Genomic DNA, 7,900 nt, shown 5'->3' with positions numbered 1-7,900 from the left:
GTTTGGATGGCTTCAGCAGTCAGGGTAGCGGCCCAGAGAGGAAAAGGTTTGCACACAGAGTCTGGTTGCAATCTTGGTGTCTGCGCTGTGTATCTATAAATGTCTCGGAGCATTACTTGTCCTTTTAGTAGGTGTGTGTGGTTACAAACTGGGCCGACATATTTCGGGGGCACTGCTGGGCAAAGGGCCGATGACGCACCGGGTAATGATTTCACTGCTTCCACGCGGTGACAGAGGGGTTGCTCGCTGAGGTGGTGAGATGTGAAACACTCACAGTCTCCTTTATCGCACACGCCATGGCTCCCGCTCAGCCTCTCGAGCAGCGGCGACCTCATTACGCCGCGCCGCGGTCCAACGCAGCCGAGCAGTTGCTGGTGTGAGAGTGATGAAATGGCAGGCGATGGGTTGATAAATATGCATCGATGGTTCAGCCACAGACCGTCGCTACATCCACAGCATTTAATGTGGCCAAGACTTCAAATAAAGCAAGAGGAGCTCCGACACCAGACCCGATTCCTCGGGATGACTTCAATATGAGAGGATTTTTGGGAACATCACCTGCTTGCAGTTTGTGTTAGCAGTTAAGGAGCAAAGGAGGAGTGAATTGATGTGGCTTCTGTGAAAGATTTAAAATGCTGATCTTTGTGTGGCAGCTGGGCTCTGGCACCAGAGCATGGCAGTTAAACTGTCACTAACCGGAGCTGTAAATCTTTTGCAGAAGGTGAATGCATTCAGACAGCCCCACAGGTGCTTAGATGCAATGCATGCAAAAGCATCCATACCCATTGAACCTTCTCACATTTTCTCCTGTTAAACCCACAAACCTCCAGAGGTGCGTTGTACAGATTTTATGGGATAGACCCACACAGACTGGTGCATGATTGTAAAGCAGAATGATACGTGGCTTTCAAAGCATTATTTAAATAGAAATCTGAACATTGTGGCATGCATATGTGTTCAGCCCCCCCCCCCTTCACACACACACAATTAGCGCTTTGTACAACCATCTTTTGTCGTAATTGCAGATGCTTTGTACATGTAGAAACTGACATTTCTGCTCGTTCTTTTACATAGAATAACTCAGTCTTGTTCAGACTGAGCCTGAACATCAACTTTCAACTATTGCCACAGAGTCTGGACTCTGACTGAACCACTTAAGCCTCGGTTTTGATCCAAACCATTCCATTGTCGGTCTTGCTGTATGTTTGGGGTCAACCTGCTGCCCCGGTACCAAGTTTTCTTTGCAGGTTGTCTTTTGGCATTGTCTTGAATCTAGCCAATAGCCATCTACCAATGAACTCTGACCATGTTTCCCTGCCCATCCGAAAACAGAAGCATGATACAGCCGGCACCGTGCATCACTGGGGGATGATGTGCAGTGCCAGTTTTCTGCCAGACTGCCAAATTGTTTTGCATGCAAGCCAAAATGTTTCTTTCCAACGTTGGCTGCGTCTCCCACGGGGCTTGTGGTAAACAGTAATTCCTCCTTTTGAATAGTTTTCTTTCCAAAATGACTTCCTTGTTGATGCTCTTTAACAAGGTTCAGATATTAGAGTACACAACAAATAGTTGTTCTGTCAACAGATATTCCCTCCTGAGCTGAGACTCTCAGCAGCTCCTCCAGAGTTACCATTGTGCCTGTTTCTCTGATTATTGATTTTCTTGCCTGTCTAGTCGTTGTAGGTCGGCAGCCATGTCTTGGTAGGTTTGTAGTTGTTGCCATATCTGGGATGGTGGCTTGAACAGAGCTCTGTGGGAGGTTCAAAGTTTCTTGATATTGTTATATTTCCTAACTCTGCTTTAAGCTTCTCCACACCTTTGGCCCTGGTCTGTCTCCGCGATGCTGTTTGCCCACTAATGTTCTCCGACAAACCTCTGCGGGTTTACACAGAACAGTTGAATTTCTAGTGAGATTCAATTTTCTTGCACTTCGCATTTATGCGCTACTTAGTGTTTGCCCATAACATAAAATCTCAATCAAGTACATTAACGTTTGCGGTTGTAACGAGTCAAAACGTCAAAAATCCTTAGGAGTATTGACGTTTTTGCCGGCCACTTTAGGTGTCTGCGCTTCCCGGTTGCAATGCTACGTTTTTTTTTTGTCTGTCCCCGAGCCATCTTTAGGAGCACTCAGCAAACCTTTAGCAGAACTCTTTTGGCAAAGTCACGATGGCTTATGTGTTTGTCTGTAGGGGGTGGTGGTGCTGTCACTTTGGCAAGGCAACTGCACATATTGCAGCGATTACCACAGCGGAAAAATGTTTTTCTGCAACGTACAATTACTACAGATTACAGATTGCCTTCCTTGCATCAGAAGCCCTCGCCAGAAGAGGAGAAACACTGCACGTCTGTGTGTGGATGTGTGTCGATACACACAAACAGACAGAGACCCAGAGACAAAGAAAGATGAGAAATGATTATAGCTCACACCAAAAACCACAACTGAAAAAAAAAAAAAATGGGGGAGTTGACGCATTTATGGGTCTCATTTAGATTTAAAACTTATACTGACTTTCAGGGGTAAATAAAGGACTAAGAAATGCAATCTGTCCTTCAGTACCATAAAGAAAAAAGCAGCGTAGGGCACAGTCATGAACACTTTTTCCATCATCATCACCATTATGAACACTGTACACTGATGTGCTCGTGGCATGCACAAGCCTAAACGCCACACGTTACATTAATTTCGTTCCAGGTTGCGAATCATGATGAACATCAGAAACTTTCCTTCAGGTCACACTAAACAATAAAGCCAAAAAGTGGTGCCCCACAGCAAGGCAGGGCCCTATTTACAAACCCACCAGATCAAAACTCAACCCAAAGTGCTCCTATAATAGGCACTGGGGCCTTTTGGTGAGCTTACCATCCAGTTCTACTTTTAGTGGGTTTCCAAAAGAATAAACAGGCCTGCGAACCACATCACAGGCAGCTCACTGTCATCGTTGGGTGAGTGTACCCGACGGATGATGTGAGGGCGGGGCGAGCGTGACACTGAGGTCTACGGGGAGCTACCCCCACCTCTTAACCCCTGCCTGCACTGGGTGCGGAGTGTCTTTTTGAACTGAAAGGACAGGGAGAGGGTCTGAACCCATCCCTGAGTCCTGATCACAGTTAACCGATCAGACTGCCTGATGCCGGTTTTCATAACCCTTTACTTTGAAAGGACAGTTCCTGAAATTCTGGTGTTAAAAGGAGACCTCCGTTTGGTCACAAATTGGATTTCATTTCCAGGGACAGTGGAGGAAGACGTTTTTTATCAAAGCAGAACATCCCTTAAAAAAAATAGGAATCCTTTAAAGTGCCCTCTAAAGTAGAGAAAATCTGTAAAAAGATTCAGTGCTACAATAAAATTTATTTTTTAGTTACATATCTAAGACCAGAGTGAGCAAGGCACTCTGAGGTGAAAATAAATGTTAAATTTGAAAGCGCATCCTGTCAAATAACTTTCTACGGTTAAATGTGTTATGAATGTAATAAGAATTAGATGAAGAAAATAAAATAACATCTCATAGTATCTCATAGTGTTGAAAATCTAAATTCTAAGATTCAGATATACAATAAAACATATGTCCCTTTTATATGTTTACACAATGGGCATCAAGGCCATGTAAAGTTAAAATGAATGCTGGTGTTCCACAATAATGTGAATCATATCAAACTTTTACTAATGAAACAAAAAATGCATTTCAAGATTTAATGCTCATAGATTGTGCTTGCATGACACTTGCATTAACGTGCAGCTGCACACCAATAAATCAAAATATGGTAAAAGTAAAAAATTGTGAAGATTGTCTGAAGCATTTATTGTTCTTAGCTTTGATGATTACAGCTCATGGCTGATACAAAAAAAAATTGGTTTTCAGACAACTCAAATCTAACAGAACTTTTTGTACTGTAGTTTTTCCTTCCACTCAACTTTCCATTGTTTATGGCTGAATTAAGACCACTATTTTAGCAAAGCCCTTTGACACTAATCCTCCTCGTAAAGGGTGTCAATGAATGTATGCTGAACAAATGTCAAGTCAGCAGCCTTCCCTGTTAATGTGTGGGCCATTATCTAACATTTATGTCACTAAAACCATAACTAGTGCTTTTAAATAGAGCTTGTTTTTTTTTTGGGGGGGGGGGGGCAGCACTATACTCTATATATTAAAGTTTACTTTAAGAATTAAGATTTGCTCTTACGTGAATCGCTGTGTCACTAGCGGCAGCAAAAGCCCAAACCATGATTATTTCACACTACTGTGAAAGTGTTTAAGACTGAAAGGCATTTTCTTCTTTTTTTTTCTTTTTTTTTTTAATTAGAATAGCTTCCAAACATACTGCAACAAAATGCCTACTACAGTTCAGTAAGGCTGCTGCTTTGAGATAGTTTAAATGTTCCCTGCAAACATCGGGTGTTGAATTTGAGACCAGATTTTGATGTACGGTAAAATGATAAAAATCAGGATGATGTCTCATAATTATTCCCGTCAAGACGTTTTGCTCTGTTTCCTAACGACACTTTTTAATTAAACAGTTTTCCCATTCTAAGAATCTTTGATCCCGTAACCTAGAACTCTTCATGGACTTCAGTTTCCCTTTGCTTGTCAATTATCTGAAGGAAATTGAGGGAACAGCTGCATCATTGTCCAAGGGACAGGTAACGTCTAGGAAGGTATAAGAAGAAGGTTTTCGAATCTTCAAAGATGCAATACATGACCTTTATCTGCGATGTTAAAGATGGCACAGTCATAATGACACCTTGGGTGAAGGTTCCCAAGAGGTTCGAAACCCAGTGGGTGTTCAGAATGTTTAAAACAGAAGTAATACAATAATTTTTGCCAAAAATATTTAAATAACCATTTTATCTTGAAATCTGTCTTCTCATCTGACAATTTACATCAATTACGGTTTTGAATGAGTCTTTTTTTGCGACTGTGTAAGTTTTTTTTGTTTTTTTTGTTTTTTAAGGCTGCTAGCGGTCCCTAAAGTTGTGGTCCTGACCCCAATGGGGGTCACGAAATGGTAAATGTGGGGTCTTGAAATGACCTCCAGAAATTAGTCTGAAAAATTATTGCAAACATGATTTTTATGTAATAATTGTAGTATATTTATATATATATAAAAGTGAGCGTTCATACAGTGAAAGATATTAGTACAATTGTCTGTTTTCCATGACATTCTGAGCTATCATGCATTGTAGAATTGAAGCAGTGGTAATCAGATTTTAGAAAACCACCGTGATAGATGCTTCAGAGAACCGTTAAACTTACACATCATAAAGTCGGTCTGTGAAAGTGCAAAATTCATCAGATCTTTTATCGTTAGATATACTCTTAATCATTCTATATATTAGATTTTGTTTTTAAATATGTTTGCTAATTTGCTTATGTGGTCCTCAAATTCTTATCTATATGAAGCCAAAAGATATTTTTTTGAGTGCAGTTGTCTTTGACAAGGTGACCAGACAAAAATCATCTCGATTTAAAGATGAGAATAAAAAATAAAAAAAATTCTTATTGTATGAAATTTAATGGAACTATAAAAAAACTACATTTGCCCTCACAGTACGAAACTAAAATTGTTAATTAAATGTGGTACTTGAGTAAATATATTTAGATTGCTCTTGAGGATTAAGGATGTGTCAGAAAACTGCATGCATCTTATGTCTGAAAATCTCTTCAAGAAGCCCATTTACATTCAGCCGATAGAAACAAAAACCTTTTTGGAGTTTTCCCTCAACAGCCATTATGTCGCTCGGTTGATTCAGACAAATTTAATAAGCCCTCAGCTCTGCACCTTTTTTTTTTTTTACTAAAATGTAAGCCGAATATTAAAGATGCATGAGATGAATGTGCTCATTGTCTCCTCCGGTGACCGCTGCATCCCAGCTCATCACGCTCACATAGTAATTAGGTGCTGGGTTTGGAAATGTCACTGCTCTGTTCATTTTCGCCGGGATAAAATATGTTCTCGGTGCCTTCAAGGATCTGAAATTAGGGGCCTGACACTCTTATTTATGGGTTATTGGACGTACAAAGCGAAGCTGCATGAGAAAAACTGCAGACGCCTGAGTACACAGATGCATTCCTGCCATCATTAAAACTAACACAGACGACCTCGGCGGGGGAAAAAAGAAACATACAAATTTGTATGATCAAAATTGCTCAATCTGTTTCCTATTTTCTTGTCTGAACATCAAAATGGACAAAAATGACCGACAATTGTGATGTGCTGACACGTCGTGTAATCAAAATTTGAGGAAGGATCAGCCATCAGAGCAGCGAAAGACCCAAAACCCAAACAGTCTGTACCCACTCAGTGTTGTTTAAAAGTTTCTCCATACACTTGTGTATATAAACACTCTGACGCTAGAATATGATTTGGCTTTGAGGGGACTGGCACAAATGGCTTTTGGTGACTTACATCATGCTTGGGGAGTCTAATCACAGACACTCTTGTCATATCAAGCAGAAAAAAAGTCCACTTCACAGCGAGCTGCGATTCAACAAAAAAGAGAAAAAGAAGGAGGGAAGGGTAAACAAACCCGACGTTCCAAAGCCACCACAGAATTCATCATTCATAGAGAAAAAAAAAAATAAAAAATAAAAAAAAAAATACCTCAAGCCCCAAAAGAAGAGCTAATTTAATCCAAGAGGAATAAAACTCCATTTCATAGGAGTCGTTCATTCAGAACACTCATATTTCCACTGAAGAGAAACCCCCGGCTGAAACTCGAGCAGACACTTTTCGGAAGGAATGCATTCGGTGGGTTGAGGGCCAAAGCTTGCCCTGTAATTTGTGAATGTACAGAAAAGTGTGAGCGCCACAGCTCCTCTAAAGATAGAAATCTTTGTCTTATGTCATCGCCGAACCTCAAACTATTTCTAATTTCCCCCCCCCCCAGTCTCCCTACCTCTGGCCCCCCTTTTATTTTTTTTTTTCCCCCAAATGAATAACTACCCATCCAAAAGGCTCATGTGTGCCACGTCTGAACTGAAAATAGCCCGGGAGTTTACACAAGCTAATAGATCAAATTCAGGAAAAAGAAAAAAAACAAAAAAAAAAACAAGAAACTTTAAGAGCAGTTTCGTGTATCTGAGTCCGTCCCCATCTTCAAAGATACTTTTAAGTGGCGCTGAAAGCAGCGTGGGTGGCATTTAGACGCAGGTATACTTTGCAGACCCCAAAGGCTTTCACTGGTTTTCCTGCTAACGGTGATCACAGTCATATTAGTCTTTACTATCTGACTCATTACACATGAAAGCTTTAAAGTAAGTGGCCCTTCTTTCAGCTTTAGAGCAGAATGCAGAGGGAAAGCTTACGTGCAAGGTTTCTCTGATTAGTTGTTTTTAGTTCAAACTGTTCCAAAATACATTTTTAGATGATCTTTTCAGTTTTTTTTTTTTTTTGTCAATCTGGAAAATTCAGACGGGGAGAACATCTTAGTCACAAGTTTTCACACACTAACCACCAGTCAACAATGATGTGATGCTCTCATGATTTGCGACTGCAGGATCCGTTTTCCTTTTTATTCTTTTAATGGTAAGTAACCTATATGCCAAGGCCTATTTTTTGAGGTCGGTCGAGGGGGGGGGGGGGGTTTCACATGTCCTCCAGGAGTTCTTGTCTTGATTTCAGGCTCAGCCCACTCGGATCATTAAAAATCGTTCAGGGGCACGGCGGGCTCCGTCCTCAATGCCTGTGCGGCTGAAACCGTAGAAACTGCGTGCTGAAATGCGTAGGTCTAAATGTGACAGGTGCCCGGAGCGCACATTACGGCTGAGTGGGGTGAAGCTGGAGCATGCGGTCACGTATTAATAATGAACTAGGGCAGGAGGACGACTAAAATATCACCAGCATTGTCACTGTCCCAGTTGAGCTGTACTTGAAATAGATGCTGCCTGATAGGTGATCT

This window comes from Fundulus heteroclitus, chromosome 19 (assembly GCF_011125445.2).
Source record: "Fundulus heteroclitus isolate FHET01 chromosome 19, MU-UCD_Fhet_4.1, whole genome shotgun sequence".
Taxonomy (NCBI): domain Eukaryota; kingdom Metazoa; phylum Chordata; class Actinopteri; order Cyprinodontiformes; family Fundulidae; genus Fundulus; species Fundulus heteroclitus.
Note: the sequence above shows the minus strand (reverse complement) of the source record.